At 35.8% G+C, this 20,301-nt stretch overlaps 1 long non-coding RNA gene across 1 annotated transcript; it reads left to right on the top strand.

Moving 5' to 3' along the window:
* Positions 1–10,541: 10,541 nt before the first annotated feature.
* LOC121894011 lies at positions 10,542–11,855 on the top strand. The gene is made up of 3 exons (XR_006095463.1): positions 10,542–10,844; positions 11,202–11,450; positions 11,698–11,855. It is a non-coding gene; the product is annotated as an uncharacterized LOC121894011 (long non-coding RNA).
* The last annotated feature ends 8,446 nt before the right edge of the window (positions 11,856–20,301 follow it).

Raw genomic sequence — 20,301 nt, 5'->3', positions numbered from 1 at the left:
AGGGAGCGCAATGAGTCGTCCATCACACTGACACTGTGTCCATCTACCAAATACTTATTGTATGTTTGAATATCAACTACTCACTCAATTTTTTGTTCTTCCCTGGAAGGATAACTTCTATGAGGAGGTACAGGAGCGCGTCCAGGAGACAGGCTCAGGAAATGCAGTGGAGACAATTTATGCCACTGCCAACTTTCCCACAAACCCCCCTGCCTCGATGTATTACTCCACCATCATCTTTCAAAGCAGCACTGACAAAGTTAATGGTGAGGCGCTGATCCCCAGACCCAGCTCCTCTGCCTGTGAATATTCTACTGTGAGGAACAGCCAAAGTCCAATCTACTCTACTGTCTATAAACCATCAAAGACTTCAGAGGATCCTCTCTTACTGACAGTCAACAAGACACAACAGCAATGAGGATGACCCAGGCAGGAATTTATTAAATTTACAAAATAAATGATAAAGATTAATTTTTGATGGGTTGTAGTTATTTACAATGAAGCCCAACTCAGACTGTAGGAATTAACACCCCAAGATATTCAGTTTCTGGGCCCAGTCAACATAAAAACAGGATTCACTGCCGCATTGTTTAAGTCACCAAAGTTTGGTGACAGGACTGATTTGTAGAGACTAGATGAGTCCTTATGCTCAACTGTGAGAAAGTTTAAATCAACAATAGAGTATATTGTTGTATATATTGTTGTATATAGTGGCCGATAAGTAACAAGGAACTGCAGTACAGAAGTGTCAAATATAATATATATGTCTGGTAATTCAGTTTGTTCACCAAAGAGCACTGACAACTAGAGCTGCAACGATTAGTTGATTAATCAATTTGTTGATCAAAAGAAAACTAATCTGCAACTTTTTGATAATCAATTAATCCATTTAGTCATTATTCAATCAAAAGTGCCAAATTTTTGGTTCCAGCTCCTCAAATGTGACAATTCACTGTTTTTCTTTGTCATACATGACAATAAATTGAATATTTAACATTTTAGACAAAGCAAGCAAATTGAAGACATCACTGTGGGCTCTGAGAAATTGTGAATGACATTTTCTCAAATTTTTTTACTTTCCATTGACTAAGTTATTAATCGATTAATGCAGAAAATAATCTGCAGATTAATCAATAATGAAAATAGTTGTTAGTTGCAGCCCTACTGACAACCCTAAATTATGTTCATATCTCTAAAATATTGGTATTTGTTTTATATATGTAATGTTAATGTAATGCCATATATTTTTATATATTACTTTTGTTTTTAAGCACATTGAGTTTGTGCTATATAAATAAATTTGACTTGACTTGGTATTAGCTTCAGAACTCCAGTTTTGTTTTGGCATCCTTTGTATTCCTGCTGCACTGGTGCCATTTTTGACTAATTGTTTTCCAGCTCCATGGATTAGGAATAAAATACAAGAGCCTGTCCTAGCTCACCTACAGTAGCCTGAAGTGTAGATTTGGGTTTGTGTTGAATAATAAATCAAAAGGTTGAAGAAGTAGCTGCTACTCAATAATTACTTGTTTTTAGTTTATGTGTGTAGTTTAGTTGATTGATAAATTTTGCTCCAAATACCAAACAAAAATGTGTTAAAGCCAAATGAATCTCTTCAGCCTCTTTTAGCTTGCTGTGTGTCTGCTGCTGTGCAGGTTTTTGTGCTGTTAAGATAACACCTTTATAAAGTCACAGGTACGAGTGTAAGACATTGTTCAATATTCACTATATTTGTTTGTAGTTTTGTTTAAATGTCTAGTAAGAATTATTAGAACTTATATTGTGGACTGAAAATATGCCGAAAAGTGGTGTATAATCACTAACTAAAAGCTATCTATAACCATGCACTGCAAAAACAGAGAATGAATTAATAAGTAGTGTCTGAAATAGTTTTTTGACATCTGACACTAAATAATCTTTTACATAGAATCATTCAATAGTGAATTATTTCAGTCACAGTCCATGTCCCTGCAGTTTGTCTGACTTGTGTGATATTAAAAAGCACCAAACATTGCTGGTTGTTGTGACTCTTTATTTCTAAACCACTGAAAAAAACAATCCCACATTGCTGTTGAAGAGAAATGTTTATTTATCACATGTTGCTTGTGGTAGTGATTTTAAATAAGTCAGACTATGGCAGGCATTATATTATTCTGTTTTTCACTTTAAATTACTGTTACTGTTAATTACTGTTTAATTACACATCAATAGTAAACTGAGTAATGTCATTAGAAAAAGCTGCTGGGTTATTAGAACAATATTATTAATTATTAGAACACTAATAGAATAATAGAAATATATTAATTAAAATAAAAGTTCTTCTGAAAAGTAATAATTTTCAGTTTGACAAGAACTGAAATGGGTAATCAGTATTACAATCTGCTATCTAGTGAAAACTTTGCTCTTTTCAAAACCAAAGCAAAAGTCTCATCCTGTCAGATCAACGCGTCACTTTGATATTACTTAAAACATTTTGAGACATGTTGCTTATAGCTCATGTTTCCTCCCTTCCTTTAAGAGGTGAGATGTTTGTGCTATTTTTCTTTGCCTTGGCAAGCAAAACTAGCAGATTGTACAAGATAATTTAAAATGCTGCCGTGACATTTAATCAGACCAATCTTTCAGATAAGCAGCAGGTCTGCCACAAACTGCACTGAGACTTTCAACTGTTGCTTCCACGTAAAGACGTATTCTGCACATTTACACGTCTCTATTTTTTAATGTTGGGCTCTACTGGAATATCTTTGCATGAATTACAGTACAAAAAAATCTTTAACTCATACTGATAGTTTATAAAGTCCCTCAATTCCATCTCTGTCTGAAAAAGGCTGATTTAGCTCCTGTCTCTTTTAAGAATGCATGACGAGTCGACATCAGCTCATCGGCAAGGTAGAAAAAAAATCGCAAAGGAGCTTTCTTGCTACCATCGCTCGCTCTCCTCATCCACTCTCTAGTTCATTTGACCACTGCTTCTCTCTCTCTTGTCTTTTTTAAAATGCGTTGGGAAGCCGTCAGCAACTTTTACTTTTAACCTTAACAAACAAAGAGAAACGTCCTCCCCTCCTCCTAGTAATGTTTTTGTCTTCCCTCATGGCAGGGTTGTACAGCGTTTAGGGGATGCATTTCTCAAAAAGTTGACTCTCAACTTTCTCGCTGCGGCACCCCTGCAGCCCCCACCCCCACAGCCTATACGCACAATGCACAACCCGTCTGCTGCGGGCTAGGAGGCTGGTGACGCATGCACATTGAAATCATGAAAAGGAAAAAGTCATTTTTTTCTCAATGAAAAACGTAGTCTCCTTGAAGCTTATGACAAACTACCAAAAATGAGCCAACAAGATGCAGCAGCAAAACAAGTGTTTAAACATCTGTACTGTATTTTGAAAGTCAATAAAATTCGTTAAACAATCATCCGCTTATAGTGATCAATGTGACCCAGACGGATGTGATCACAATAAGCAGTTTCCACTGTATAATTATATCCTTGGGAAGTGTGAGTTATCTTCAACTCTTCTACAACCCCCTGGGGAAGCTTTTGTCCTACAGACCATATCCTGTCATTTCCTGCAACAAACTAAAAAGCAGGCTCACATGGAGCAGGTGTTTCAGACAAGCTGAGACTCTCTGGTGTTTTGCTTGTGGCTTTTACTTCCTGACTGTTTTACGCTCTGCGTACTTGTGGCTCTGTCTTGCATTGCCGTCTACCACAATGTCAGTCTTGATACTATCACCAGATTCAGCACATAGTGAATTTAATATATATATAACCACCTACTGTATGTATATAGAGTAACTTATCACTTTTCTACCCAGAAAATATTTATTTCTGCACTCTGTATTGTATGTTTGTATGCATTTGTGTTGTATGTATTGTATGTTGTCCATGTGTTGTTTCGAGATGTATCTATTTTTTCCCTTTCTTGTCAGTTCATAATAGTGATACGTTTAATTATCTTTGTTCAGCTTGTTGTCCTTGTGTATCTTTCTGAAGATTGTTGTGTGTAAGTACATTAAGAGCATTGTAAATATGCACCTTGTATGTGTAAACAGACTTGGCCAATAAAGCTGATATTATATATATAGTTGGAGTCTACTAATGCCGCTATATGAGTAATCTGCAACATTTTCATAATTGTCTCACTGACTCTCTATGGCCAACTGACATAATACTATATCAAGCATAACACAATTAAATTCAAGTTTTACTTTTGTTTTAAGTGCATGTTTCCCCCTGATTTTAATTTATTTGTACTATGGCTCCTATAGCTGCTGCTGTCCTGAAATAAATACGCCCCACTGATTATGCAAAACAAAAAATGTCACCACAGTTACGCAGATGACACACAATCTTACATAACCATATCACCAGGGGACTCATGGTCCAATACATGTGCTGAGTGAGTGCATTAAACAAATCAATGATTGGATGAGCCAGAATTTTCTTCAATTAAACAAAGAAAAAACTGAAATAATTGTTTTTGGAGCAAAGGAAGAGCGAAGTCAGCTCTCAGCTAATGTTAAAAACTACAAATCAAGCCAGAAATCTTGGTGTAGTCATGGACTCACACCTGAATTTCAACAGCCACATTAAGACAATCACAAAGTCAGCCTACTATCACCTGAACAATATATCAAGAATTAAAGGACTTATGTCTCAGCAGGATTTGGAAAAACATGTCCATGAATTTATCTTTAGTAGACTGGACTACTGTAACACTGTCTTCACAGGTCTCCCTAAAAAATTGATCAGATAGCTGCAGCTGATTCAGAACGCTGCTGCTCGAGTCCTCACTAAGACTAAGAAAGTGGATCACATCACTCCAGTTCTCAGATCTTTACACTGGCTTCCTATCTGTCAAAGAATTGGTTTTAAAATACTGCTGTTGGTTTATAGAGCACTGAATGGTTTAATACGAATTCAAAGTACATTTCTGATCTGCTGCTACGTTATGAACCATCCAGACCTCTCAGGTCATCTGGGACAGGTCTGCTTTGTCTCCAGAGTCAAAACTAAACATGGAGAAGTAGCGTTTAGTTTTATTTAACTCCCAAAAAACTGCAGGTCTGCTGCAACTCTCAATTCTTTTAAATCACAGCTGAAGACTTTTCTGTTTGCTGCAGCCTTTTATTAAACCAAATTTGAGGGTTAATATTTTACACTGCACTATAACGTTTATTCTCCTGTTTTATCTGTCTTATTCTATTTTAGCTTCTTTTTATTCCCAAATTAACATTTTTTAATTGTACTTAAATGTCTTTTTACATTGCCTTGTGTTGCTTTTATGCTGTATGTGAAGCACTTTAAATTGCCTTGTTGTTGAAATGTGCTATACAAATAAACTTGCCTTGCACAAAGGTAGGTGTGTCCCTCCCATCAATTCATCAGGCCTTTCTCTGCTTTAAGGATAAGGCTTTCGATTTTCTATATTTTTCTTATTGTCAACAAATCTAATGTGTAGAGCCATAGCATACACACACAAGGATTGCGTGTATATAAGATACATCAGGCTTTGGACATACACATAATCCTTGTAAGTAGGGTGAGTTCATTGTTGGTTTGGCTCTGCACATGAGATTTGTTGACAGTAAAAAAAAACAGAAGATTGACAGCCATATCCTTTAGTAATAATAAAATTTGCAGATTACCTATTACATCAGTAATTGTCTCCTCATACTAAATTCACTATCTGCTAAGTTTTACTTTTATTTTTACTTTGGTGCCATCTGGTGATGACAAGAGGACTGACATCGTGGTAGACAGCAGTGAACACTGTTCCTTTTCCACTCACAAGCACCTTCTCATTTGTCAGCCGAAAAACGTGTGATATAAAAAAAAACTATAAGATAATAATAGTGCAATAATGACAGATGATTGAAAGATGTTTACTCATCATGACTTGAAACTAAGCAGCATCATAGTCTAGTTTCCAATGCTGCAATAACAACAGTGAAAGAAAGAAAGAAAGAAAGAAAGAAAGAAAGAAAGAAAGAAAGAGAGAAAGAAAAAGACTGTGAAAGGGGTAGACCTAATGACACAAGAAATACCAGTGTGCAGAAACTAGAGACAACTACTGGAAGTAAATAATGTGACAGAAATCCAAACAAAATGAAGATTTCTTTCACTAATTCTCCCCGAAAAAAGGTTAAAAGTTCACAGTTACCTGATTACTGATGTTAGAGATTAGACTGATGATTGTTACAACCCCAAACATCCAAAACCAAGAGACCAGATACTTTGCAAAGCATCAAGCCTGTCATAACATTTCCTTACTCATTTAAGTTATTCTCTTTGTCACACAATAATTTTTTTACCAAAGTAGATTGTGGAGGATGGACGCTCATTTCACAGCTTTGTCTGCCCCATACAGGAGGTTTTACACATGTTCTGACAATCAAAGGAGCAATAATAACAATAATAATAATAATAATAATAATAATAATAATAATAATTCAAAGTTATTTTCTTTGATTGACTTACACACATTTTAATTCAGTTCAGTTTAAGTATGTAAATTTCATTAATGCTGATTTCAGTTACTATCAGTTATTGTAATGCAATTACACACATTAAAACATTACACTACTGGGAAAAGCAATTACTGTAGATTAATTATTACCAAAACTTACTAAATCAGTAGGCAATAGACAGTAGTAAAATCATGAAAAAATGTTACAGATTAAGCCATATAAAATATTGTAATAGACGAAGTTTGTGACATATGAGAACCTGAACATAACCATGGTCATCACCACTGTTGTTCCAACATTCTGTCCTTCATCTGTGAATTATGAGAACAGCTTTTGATTCAAAGGGTGATATATTGTGCTATTCACAGTGCTGAATACTAATTTATAGATTGTTGGGAGGAAAAAAATCCCAATTTCCCCCGTTTCCATTTGTTATTTCATTCCCTCAATCATTTGTTTTACATTGAGGAATTGTGCAGATACCAAAATTTATGATGTATAAAGTACATAACGTACTTATTTACAACAAATTATGAGTAATGATGAGGCTGCACCTATTCAAGTGATACATTTTAATGAGAAGTGTCTTTTTAAGTATACTAAACAGATTTGTTTCTCTTTCTCGTGAGTCATTTCCTATTTACTGTGTGATGAATTAAAGTACTGTATAAAGAGGAAGGTGATATGACTAAGTCTGAGTCAAGGAAGAAAAAATGGAAGAATAAAAAGGAACATGTTGTGGTGGCGAGTACTTTTAAGTTAACGAGGAACAACAGCTTAACAGACCATGAAGACCAACCAACTGTACAGACCAACCGCAAGAGAATACTGAAAAACCAACATCTGACTGAGGATATTGGCAACAAGATGAACACAATGAAGAGCTGTCTTCTACTCATCCTCTCAGTGATGACAGGTAAAAGGATTACTACTACCAGACTACTGTTTTTACAAATTAGACTAGCAGTTGTTTTAGCAAACCCATGTCAACACATCCCAAGTTCTAGTTTGGGTAACCATTCATGTTGTATCAGTACTGTTTAGAATGACACTCAACCCACAGTACATGTGGTAGTCTTACATCTATACTCTATTATAGCTCCTCACCAGCAGCCAACTAAGTACAAGACTCAACACTCTACTACATCTTCACTTGACCATGTGTATGTTTTGTTGTTGTTGTTGGCTCTACAATTTGAGTATCTCGCTCAGATATGCTAGTGAAAATTAGAGTGTGAAAAAAAAATTATTTGTGTGATTTGTTCATGTCCCATAAAAAATTAATTGGACTTTGCGTTGGACTTATTTTACAACTGTGAAGTGTCTTGCTCACTTGTTTTCACTTTCTAACATTTTGTAGGGATCATGTAATCAGGCTGACACTATTTACTCAAAATTCCAAATATTTCAACTAAGGTGTGAAAAACATATTTTAGGATAAGCCAGGTGGGTTGCATTTGAATTTGATCGAACTAATTATGTTAGGTCACATTTGTTCAAACCTGATTTGTAATATCTAAAAAAGACGTTTTTATGGATTCTGTTACAGTTTCAGGCAGAGACAGAGACCAGCATCAGTGTGCTGGCTTTTAGCTCACTCTAACAAAGTTACCTTGTTTACAATAAGAAGCTGGTCAAAGACACACCACACCCTGTAGCATTATCTTTTACTATACAATACACTGTATCTTCATCTAATGCTGCAGGTAATGTAACGATAGTTGATAGAAAACTTAATTGAAGTGAATACTGTACATTGATGGTAACTGCTCTTTCATTTTACTACAATTCTTTTGCTCCTTTCTGTTTCTTCTTATGTCCAACAGGTTTTGCACCTTGTAAAAACACAAGAAACAAAGCATGAAGGAGAAGCAAAGAGGTCAATGTATGTTTGTATATGTGTGTGGTCATTTATATTTAAGCTGCAGTTACATTTAAACATGCAAAATGCCTCAGTGTTACAGCATGAGATGCACATTATATAAATTACAGAAACACTCACATTTATGTGGGTCTTGCCATAAACAAGTCAGGTTGAGTCCAGACTTGATTTAGAGATACTGCAGGCACCAGTTTACTAAACTGGACTCTGTGTGGTGGTGTCCATCGAGTGTACCATCAAGGTTTTATTTGTTTGTTTGTTTACTTTACTGAAAACTACATCATACAATCAGTATTGACAGTGTTGATTGTCACGATAGCAAATGTGCTACTGAGACTACACATGTTACATTCTCCTACAGATGGAATCAAATCTATCAGGAGATACAGGAACACACCTGAAAGCCGGACTCAAGACCTGCGCTGCACTTGATTCACATCGCTGGTATCTTTAAGACACGGACCTCTACCTGCTGCACTGCTCCATCCTCAACTTTCACATCAACTCTGACCGAGCGATCTGTGACATACATATCCCCAAAACAAGCTACTCAGCTGACAGAATTCTTTGCTTTTACCTTGTGTCTTTTTTTTATAAATCATCACGTATAATAAAATGTAAATGTTTATTTTTGTTTGTTTGTTTGTGGTATTTCAGTCTCGTTTCTGAGCACCTCATATTAAAGAGTCAGTTGTTGATTTTGAGAATTGTTTTGGTTCTTCAGGACTTCAGTGCTGCTGTTGACACAATCAACCATCAACCACACTCTAAGTAAAGGCATTAGGCAACATCAGTGTCAGGTTTGTATGCTAAAATAGGACATCAAAGTAAAAATGAGCTTAGTGTAACATCTCTTGCAGCTTTCAATTGAAGTAATATTATAAATAGGTGTGAATATCACATTTATGGCTTCTGTCATTTCGTTCCATCTTAAAGTACAGAGTGAAATTAGCAAACGTCTGTGCAAAGTGTGCAATTTTCTATCATTACTTTTCTCTTGGCCATTCACTTGTACTGTTGATGATGATGTTTTATTTCGGTGGAACAAAGAGTTCATGCTTCCTGTTGAAACCACAACAGTTTTACCACACTGAGTTAACTGGTATTTTGTCTGTCAAATCGTTGCCTTTTTTTTTTTAACCACGTCCTTCCTTATACACAGAGTAAGTTTGTCACGAGGTTTAGCAGGAATGGACCCAAATGCAGAGACCAGAATGCAGAGTTGGCAGAAATCTTCTTTTAATAATGCAAAGGTCAGGTCAGCACAGGGTGAAACAGAACAAGTATAACAAACAATCCAACAAGTACTGAACAGAAAACCAGGACTTAAAAAGAAACTGAACTAACAAGGAGATGAGGTGCAGGTGGGGAGATGGGTGGAGAACTCAGGAGAGGGGAGTGAACAGACAGGGAGCTGATTGGCTGAGGAAACACAGGACGCAGGGCAGGGCTGATGAGGCTAACACAGGGCAGGTGCGGAGGAGCACAGAACACACAAGGGAAACAGAGCAACAGAAAACCAAAACCCAGAAAATACAAACTCTCAACGTGACCTACACTAACCCATCCAAGAATACCCACGAACACAAACCCAAGTACACAACGCAACAAGCAAAACATATGACCAGAAGGACTCAACAGAAGTGCAACACAGGAAACCCAAAGAACACAAAAACACAACGAGTCGGCCAGGCAGGATGTGACATAAGGGGCCCTTAATTTAACTAGATCTGCATGGTTAACTAAACTTTACTTACTTGACTGAGATTAATTAACATTTAACATTTCTTTAGGATAATGTCATTGTACAACAGAAGAGGATTCAAACAAGGGTCAAAAATAGTTGAGTTGCCTGGGTAGTTGTAGGAAAAGACAATACATTTTTGTCTGGTTTGGTATATGAATGTAATTCACAGAGCTCTGAATAAGAGAAAAATGTATTAAATTTACTTAAGAGTCTGCACTTCAGACTGATGCATCGACTCAGAAGGACGGGGAGTCTTTCCCTGTAAGACTCAAGTTTTTTCTATCAGTAGTTTAGCCACCTTCGCTGCATACAACTAGGGGTGCAACAATTAGTCAACAATGTTGACAAAAATCGATAACAAAATTAGTCACAGAAGAATTCAATTGTCGATAATTATCGGTTACGTCATCACACGTCTTTTTCACGCTGTGGAGCTGAACAACATTGTTTTTTGTATGGAGTGAGTCATCTCGCTTTCTACCTATCTCTGCTGAGAGTTGCACATGCGTTACAGTGAATAGTGGGAGGCGACAGGTGAACAACATACCAAATGGCGGTGGCTGATTTAACACCCTCTCGTCTCAAAATATCAAAGGTCTGGGAGCATTTCACTCTCGACGCACTGAAGAAAAAGATAACCTGCAAGTTTTGTAAAGCTGACCTCACGTATCACGGGAGCAAGTCTGTAATGCATGAGCATTTGAAGAGGAGGCATGTTTGAGATCAGGACAATGTAGACTCGCCTTGGTAAGATATTTAGCTTGTTAGCTAGATAGCTAGCTATGTATAGACGGAGTTGTCTCTGGCTTTTAACATTAATATAGTGCTGTAGTGCTATAGAAAAAATGAGACGTATATCTCTTTTGAACATCAACTGTATTATTTAACTTCACAATCCAAAATTACAATGATGCAGTACTCTTTTTCACTTGTTTACTTATTTTTTATGTTAATTGGTGCTATTGGTACATTACGCCAGCACTCTCGTTTACATTTTCAGTCCCTCAAGTTAATGTTATAAGTCAAGACAAAATATTGCTCAAATGTATCCTTTCTCAATTTTTAGATTTAGATTAGATTTATTTTTTTATCAAATTTATGCAGTCTTACTAAGAAGACTAAAGGTACCATGGATGGTTTTCTGCAAAAGAAGCAGACGTGTACTCCACAGCAAGCAACTGCCCTCAAAACTCAATATTAAACATGCTGGTCAATGACATGAGGCCACTCTCCATGGTTGATGGTGAAGGGTTTCAACAAAAGATTCACCAGTTCAAACCCGAATACACCCTGCCATCCTGAACCCTTTTCACCCACTTGATGGAGAAGAAATATGAGACAGCCTTTCTGAAGGTTAGTGTTACACAAATACACACACAAACAATAGCAATTATATATTTGATATAGGCAATGAAATAAACAGATTTCACAAATAAATAATATTAAGACCACTGATCAATAATTTAATTTGATTAAATCATAAAATGACAACAATGATGTAAATAAAAATCCATAAATGTTATGTTGAATATTTACTTTATAGACTGCTTTTCACTTCAAAATTTGAACTAAAATCATTTCTCTTCTGATGTCCTTAAAGGTGAAGGAGATCATAAAAGAGGTCAACAGCTCCCTCACATTGACAGCTGATGTGTGGACCAGTCATGGAGTGTCCTGCCATTTCATCACTGAGGATTTATCTTTTGTATCAGTTGTAGCCTAAACAGCAGTAAAGTTTATTAAAAGACATTTTTTTATCTTTATTGTCTTTATTGTTAGTAAGCACATGCTTAAAACAACCTCAAGCCAACAAACAAACAACAACTGGTAGCTAAATAGTGCCATTGAGTAATTGTGTGATTTACATTTACATTTATATTTTTCATTTAGCAGATGCTTTTATCCAAAGCGATGTACATATGAGACTGATACAACACAAGCAGGAGACAACAACACGAGTAAGTGCCATAAAGCTTAAGTTTGGGCCCGATAGGATGTAGATTCCAACAGGCAGTGCAACAAGGCAATGATTTGAGTGCATAGAAGCATTTTTTTCAGGGGGGGCGGAGTTTGTTTTGTTTTGGTTTTTTTTATTTGTTTTTCTTGTTTTTTCTCTACTTACAGTCCATCTAATGCACAGGTGTTCGCGAAAGAGCTGGGTCTTTAGTCTTTTCTTAAAGATTGAGAAGGACTCTGCAGATCAAACAGAGTTTGGTAACTCGTTCCACCACCGGGGAACTACAGAGGAGAAGAGTCTAGCTAGTGACTTAGGGTCCTCATTGGCAGAGCGTAATGGGCAGGAGGGAGTGTAGACCTGAATGAGGGAGTTCAGGTAGGCAGGAGATGTTTTAGTTGCTGTTTTGTAAGCAAGTGTCAGGTTTTTGAATTTGATGCCTGCAGCAACTGGGAGCCAGTGGAGGAATATCAACAGCACTAGAAGCTGGTTTTGGGGATATGTATGTCACAGATCGCTAGGTCATAGTTGATGTGAAAGTTGAGGATGGAGCAGTGCAGCAGGTAGAGGTCTGTGTCTTAAAGATACCAGTGATGTGAATCAAGTGCAGCGCAGGTCTTGAGTCTGGCTTTCAGGAGTGTTCCTGTATCTCCTGATAGATTTGATTCCATCTGTAGGAGAATGCAACATGTGTAGTCTCAGTAGCACATTTGCTATTGTGACAATCAACACTGTCAATACTGATTGTATGATGTAGTTTTGAGTAAAGTAAACAAACAAATAAAACCTTGATGGTACACTCGATAGACACCACCACACAGAGTCCAGTTTAGCAAACTGGTGCCTGCAGTATCTCTAAGTCAAGTCTGGACTCAACCTGACTTGTTTATGGCAAGACCCACATAAATGTGGGTGTTTCTGTAACTTATATAATGTGCATCTCATGATGTAACACTGAGGCATTTTGCATGTTTAAATGTAACTGCAGCTTGAATATAAATGACCATACACATATACAAACATACACTGACCTCTTTGCTTTTCCTTCATGCTTTGTTTCTTGTGTTTTTACAAGGTGCAAAACCTGTTGGACATAAGAAGAAACAGAAGGGAGCAAAAGAATTGTAGTAAAATGAAAGAGCAGTTACCATCAATGCACACTATTCACTTCAATTAAATATTCCCTCAACTGATGTTATATTACCTGTAGCTTTAGATGAAGATACAGTATAGTGTATAGTAAAAGATAACACTACAGAGTATAGTATGTCTTTGAACAGCTTCTTATTGTAAGCAAGGTAACTTAGTTAGAGTGAGCTAAAAGCCGGCACACTAATGCTGGTCTCTGTCTCTGCCTAAAACTGTAACAGAATCCATCAAAATGTCCTTTTCAGATATTACAAAAAAATCATGTTTGAACAAATGTGACCTAACATAATTAGTTTGATCAAATTCAAATGCAACCTGCCTGGCTTATCCTAAAATATGTTTTTCACAAAGTCACACTGGATTTTGTTCCACCTTTATTTCTATGTGGAACAGAGCAGACATATTTGGTTTTACCCTGCTTAGTTCACTTCATAGAGTTCAAAACATTAGAAACCTTGAGTCTTTCCACAGGCCAGTGTGAAAGATGGTGTAAAATAGTAGATATAATATATATCACAGATATATCACTATTGGTGTATATGTTGTCCGATATGTGTCTATATGTTTTTTTTATTTTTTAAAGTTATATAGGCATCATTTATATATTATATATTTGATCTTTTTTCTTAATTCAAGTTTAATATACAGAAATATATTTTTGTTCTATTTGTGTTTTTTTTTTTTTATGATTATTTATAGTTATTAAATTCCAATTGAAGCTTACTGTTTCAGTGCACTGATGTCATTTAGGACAATAAAGTTCATTGTTAAACTGTAAAATATCCAAATATCCTGCTTCCATTACATATTAAATGAAAATTAACTTAAAGCTAAATCTGAAGTTGTACATCAAATGTCAATTTATCGTTACATACTGCACATTGTCCCATTAAATACAATACAATATATATATATATATATATATATATATATAAGAATAAGAAGATAAAGAAGATATATTTAAGGCACAGACTGTTGACACTGGGAATCTCTAAATCAGACAGATGATTACAGATTTAATATTTAATTTTTTCCACGTCTGAACCTTAGTTGGATTTTCGAGTAAATAGTGTCAGCCCTATTACATTATCCCTACAAAATGTTATAAAGTAAAAACAAATGTGTTTTTTGGGGTCTGTTTGTATGTGACTGGAGGTGTTTGAAGACTGAAAACCAGTGATGAACTCTCTTACGTTCGTAGACAAAGAATGCGATGAACATGAGCAGCAACAGCAGCAGATCCAAACAGAGAGCCACAGCAATGGTCAACCAAGATGTCTGATCTGTGTGACAAAACCAGACATTAAGATGATATCAGACATGAATGAAAATGACCATCAGGAGCACCAGCACATAACATTAACATCCAGATCACAACTGATGAAATGTTTGTAGTTAGTGGTATTTTACCATGACCGATTAAAGACTCTGAGTCTTTTCTTACCAAATGAAGGTGAGGAGGTTGGTGGCACTGAAAAGAAAACAGTCAGAACTTCATTTAAGTTGTTTTTGCAAACAATAGTAGATTTAAAATGATAGATGAAATGCTGTGACCAGACACTAATTATTTCTAAATGACCTTTATTTGTTGTATTGAGATTTACTGCACAATGTTGTATGTAATTTACATTACTGTAAGGTGGTTACTTTAAATAGAGGCCAAAAGTGCACAGACAGTGAGAAACCCATATATATATATATTTTTTTTTTTCCTGAGTTTTAATGGAAATCATCCAGTTGGCTGTAGAGGATTTTTGACTTCATTGTTGGGTTAGTTTCTAATTAAAAATTAAATACAGAAAAAATCAGGAGCACAAAGCATAAAGGTGAGGAGGTTGGTGACACTGAAAAGCAAACAGTCAGAACTTTAAGTTGTTTTTGCAAACAACAGTAGATTTAAAATGTTTTAAATCAAACGGGGGTAGCAAAGGAGAAAATAAAGTTTGTATTTAAGAAAAAACTGAAGAAATCTGTCATCTGAAAAATGGTATTATATTCATATAAACACATATGTTTAACTATCGTTTCTCTTTTGCCTGACATAGATTATTTAAAGAATAACATTGTTAAAAAGTGTCACTTAACCTACAAAATGATTAATAGCACACATTTTAATTTTGACAGTTAAATATTAATATACTTAACTGTCAAATATATTTGAAATAATACATGCTACTGTTCAGAAAAATATCAAAAATATCATTAACTCACTGTTGAGTATCTACATTAGAACATGTTACTACATGAAATGATAAATTAAAACAAAATAAAGATGGATAGTCACACAGATGTAAGTTGGATGAAATGCCAGACAGTAATAATTACTAAATGACTTTCATTTGTTGTATTGAGATTTACTGTACAATGTTGTATGTAATTTACATTACTGTAAGGTGGTTACTTTAAATAGACAGTGATAAAACCCTTGTATGTGGACATTTTGTTGTTTTCTGAGTTTAAATGGACATCATCCAGTTGGCCGTAGAGGATTTTTTTGACTTCACTGTTGGGTTAGTGTCTAATTAAAAAATTAAATACAGAAAAAATGTCAGTGGAGCTCAATGACACAATTCCTTAGACATCTATGTGTCTTGGCCTAAATAATGATAAATGGAAATTTCATTTTGGTTGCAGGGATGCATTTGTTGATGAAATTCTTTTCTTTTCTTTTGACGAGAGAAAGTGTTGTGAAGTCAGCTGGGCCGGATAGCCACGCCAATCATCTTTCTCCTAAATATGATTGGGCAGGTATTTATTACATAATAAGTTCCCTTGCTTAGCCCTGCCTAACTGCAACCCAGTAACAAGGGAAGGGAGAGAGACTTTCTAAAGAATTCCATGGGCTATGTCAAAGGCTATGTTCTCATACTTTTTAGGTGTTTACTATATGCACATTAGATCCCAAATTACATAATTAATAGCCAATCATGGATTTGCCTTTCAAGAGGCTTTAAATGTTTTGAGTGAGTGATGCAGGGTGAATGAAGTGTGCTGTGGATTATACACTGATGTGGTGATTGCACTCAGAAAGTGCATCAGTGCGGCTCATTGACTTGTTTTTAATAGTTTTTAGACAACAATGGAGGTCTACGGCACAGAGGAATAAGATATATCATTGTTGGTGTGGCATTGCAAATGAGATTTGTTGACAATAAGAGAATATAGAAAATCACCAGTCTTATCATTTAAAGAATCGAGAAAAATTATAATGAAAAAAAACATTTAAAAATCAAAATATCTCAATTTACACACAAAACAACAAACCTGTGGCCGCAGCATTTGTCCACTCACCTACAATCATCTCCAGTTTGTTGAAGAATGGGTTACTGTGTCTATTGTCAGTGTTTTCTGCTCCACACCAGTATGTCCCAGTGTTGTCTGTTGTTACGTTTCTCACAGTTATGGTGATTTTTCTCCTCTCTCTGTCATCCTCCATTGAAAACTTCCCAGTGTTCGTCCTGGGCTTTGAGGTGCTCCATAGAGGTTGACATATAGATGGATCTTCTCCCTTACAGATGAATTTCTTAATGGGAGCACCTTGTGGGTAATTACACCAGTATGTGAAACTTTGTCCACTAGTTGGGGATCTCTTGAAGCCTGTAATATCTGTGGATAGAAAGACAAAGACAAATTCGAATTCAAACTCTTTGGCATTTTTGGCATCTCACTTTCTTTATTTCACTTCAACTTTCACTGTTATCTGCACGCATATTTACATTTTTTCATGATAGTTGCATTTTATTAAATATCAAGTGTCAGCCAAACCATTTTGTCGGCTGCCAATACGACATCTGAATGCGTATAAATTTGTGTTAACGTCTTTTAAATCACCTGTTGTGTTGAGTCATGTTTCACTGATAAACAGAAAATGAAAGTCAGAAAAAAGCCTCTAACCAGTAGAGGAGAGCTGAATCTGTATTACTCACTTTTAATCTCCAGTTGTATTTGTCTGAGTGAAACTCTGTAACTTCCTTCCTTTGATTTGACTCCACACCAGTAGACACCAGCATGCTGTGAGCTCACATTACTGATGGACATGTTGAAGCTGTTGGTGTCTGTGAGAGTGAATGTCCCGTTTGACTTTTCAGAAGATTGTGTTGATAAAATCTCCTCACAGATTTCATTGTTATCTTTGCAGATAAACTTGACATAGGAGTATTTTTTAGGGAAATCACATGTGATGGTGGTTTTAGCTGTTCTGTACGCAGTTTGATTAAATGGTGTCCGGCAGCCATCTTTCACTGCAAAGAAAAAAGAAAAGTAAAACATGCAAAATCGAACATTGTAATACTTTGCTAACACATGTTGGAAATGTATCATCGTGCTCATATACAGTAAAGGGTGCATCATGTGCATTTATCTATTCATTATATCTGCCTCTCCTGTCCTGTAATGTTTGCTTCATAGCAAATTGATTTCCATTTTTAGTTACTTTGTTGCTCATCTTCACAATAGCCAAGCTTTTTAAATGTATTGACTTAATACAGTCTTCAGGAAAAGGTGAATTATTTTCTGAATACTTTGTACCCTATCACCCAGAGACTAATGTTAGCAAAGCACCCAACTGCACCATGAAACTGACCACACTGCAGCACTTTACAAAACTTCAACCAACTGGAGAAGTGAAGAAAGTCGGCTGCTGTGCAAACTGAAGACAGAACGTTAACAACACAGCGTTTCGTTTCGTTTTTTCCCCTCCTTACTCCAAAACACACAGACCAACTTGTGATTTTACAAAAGACATTAAACCAGTGATGTTGGTAAGTAAATGACACTTTCATTTCATTATTATTATACTGAAGAAGACTAAGATGCTTCCAAATTAATGCAGTTCACTTTTCTAAATCAAAAAGCTGCAAACTTTCACACACTTTTCTCTACTTTTTTCTGTTTGTCAGACGTGACCTTCATCAAGACCATTTAATCTAAAGTTATGTTTCATATTAAAGTTCAGTGGACACAGGACACCAGTGAATGACACACAGTGTATTGAAGGAAGCATCAGAAGAGCCAAAAATAGTCCCTCTCTTATTATTTATTGAATCAAGAATTGACTTTGAATCAATAATCAATTCTGAATTGAATCGTGACACAAAGAATCAGAATCGAATTTGTGAGATTCCCAAAGATTTCCACCCCAATGGGATAAATATACTGTAATTAATGTGCAACCAAAATACAGATACATTTCTGAAATGTCTTTGCCTGATGCCTGTGTGTTGTGTTGTTACATTTTTGTTAGTTTTCTTCATGTTTTCTTTGTGATGTTTTGTTAAACTTCACTTTGTCTTTGATACAGATGCAGCATCTCTTACCGACTTTCAGTTCCAGTTCCTGTTCCCCGGGTCCATAGAATGAGAAATGGTCTTGGTCAAATTTACACTGGTACTCCCCAGAGTCATCATGTTCAAGTTGTTTAATGGCCATCCTGAGATTTTTATTTCTTGTATCATGGTACAGGGAAAATCTGCCCTTCTCTTCCCACACATCCTTTTTAGTGGTTTGTATGCTTGCTCCTCTGGGTTTAATAACCTCTATCTTTTGATATTCCTGATCTGCTCTTGGGTATTTGCAGGTGAGTTCAACCCATCCTCCTTCACATCCCCTCACTTCAGATGAGACCTCACAGCCTGTTGATCAGACAAAGAGAAAAGTTCCCATCATGTCAGACACTGAAACAATCCCAGAACAGTCTGAATAAGAACCGTATCAACAAAACATCCACTGTCTCATCATGCTGGTAAACAGACTTTCTGGATTAATCAATAGATCACAGAGTTGTTCAATTGATCCTGTTTAATGTGTAATTTTATTCACACATATAGTGTTTTGTGGTAATTTCTGTAAAGATTCTGAAAGGCCTCTACTCATAAAATCTTAGTATAAATTTATAAAATACTCTGTAGCCTGCCACGGTGTATTTTTTGATTCAACCACCAGGAGTCACCAAAGTCAGGTTTTCAAATCCTAGTGGCTTTATGATTCAAGATAAGAATTGAAATAAATTTGACTTCGTATTTCATCGCTGACAAATATATACACCAGATGTCTCCTCCTTCACTGTAAAGTTCATGCCCAGTATTTGTGCACTGGAAGCTTCAAGTTTCCACATCACACTTGTGGAAGTTACAAACTAGTTGTGAAATCACAAATCATGCTCTTACGTAAACACATTAAACTGAGTTCAAGGTGAGCTCAGAAAAACTTTCCTCATTCAGCAGATGAACGTGAAAACAAACTCTGCACACACATCAATCAAATATCAATATGTCAATCAATAGCCCTGGACCTAACAAGCAAAATGAGCCATCAGAATTAGTTTTAACCCTTTCTTGTAAATAGTTATGCCCATTAAAGTTTGGATGTTTCTCTTTTAAATGGGGAAATAGGCTATAAATATAAATATAAATAGTTCAGTTATTGTTTATGATCATTCTAGATGTTCACCCTTGACCTCTATAAAATCAAAAAGGTCAGTGGCATAGTTTGACCTGAGTAAAAGTGGAGTAAAATATAATTTGAGAACCATAAATGTTTGTTTTTCTTTGTCAGTTTTCACCTGTGTCGTTTATTAATTATGAGGCTGTTAAAAGCTTAACGTTGCTGTCAGTTCCACGAAAAACTTTACAGATTTCACTCATCAGTTGTAATAAACTGTTTTAAATTAAAATAAAATATATAGCGGACACTGTCAAAAATGTATTTTGTGATATTTATAATTCATCATAAATCTTGAATGGAATTATTCACATTAAATATTTCTTTTATTTTCAAACAGTCCTGGTTGACATGAAATAAAAATGGGTTCATACGCACATACATGGCATAAACAGGATATAAACATAACATTCATTAGTCTGTAATATCTGTAATCAGGTATTAATCTTTTTACCTGCCATTAGTGAGAGGATGAGGAGAAGAAAGTTCTTCATTATGTTGGCCTTCGATGCTGAGATCCTTCGTCCTCGAGTGTTAACTCTAGTTGGTTATTTCCTCTTGTCTTGTTGCTACAGTTGGTTTGTCTCAAGTGTTGTGTTTCATGAATTTTTAGATGTTGCCTAAAAATATCATGCCCCACCTTTCTGTCTATCCTTCCCCCTT

The sequence above is a fragment of the Thunnus maccoyii genome, chromosome 3 (assembly GCF_910596095.1).
Source record: "Thunnus maccoyii chromosome 3, fThuMac1.1, whole genome shotgun sequence".
Taxonomy (NCBI): Eukaryota; Metazoa; Chordata; class Actinopteri; order Scombriformes; family Scombridae; genus Thunnus; species Thunnus maccoyii.
The sequence above is the reverse complement of the archived record's forward strand: the minus strand, read 5'-3'. Positions and strand labels throughout refer to the sequence as shown.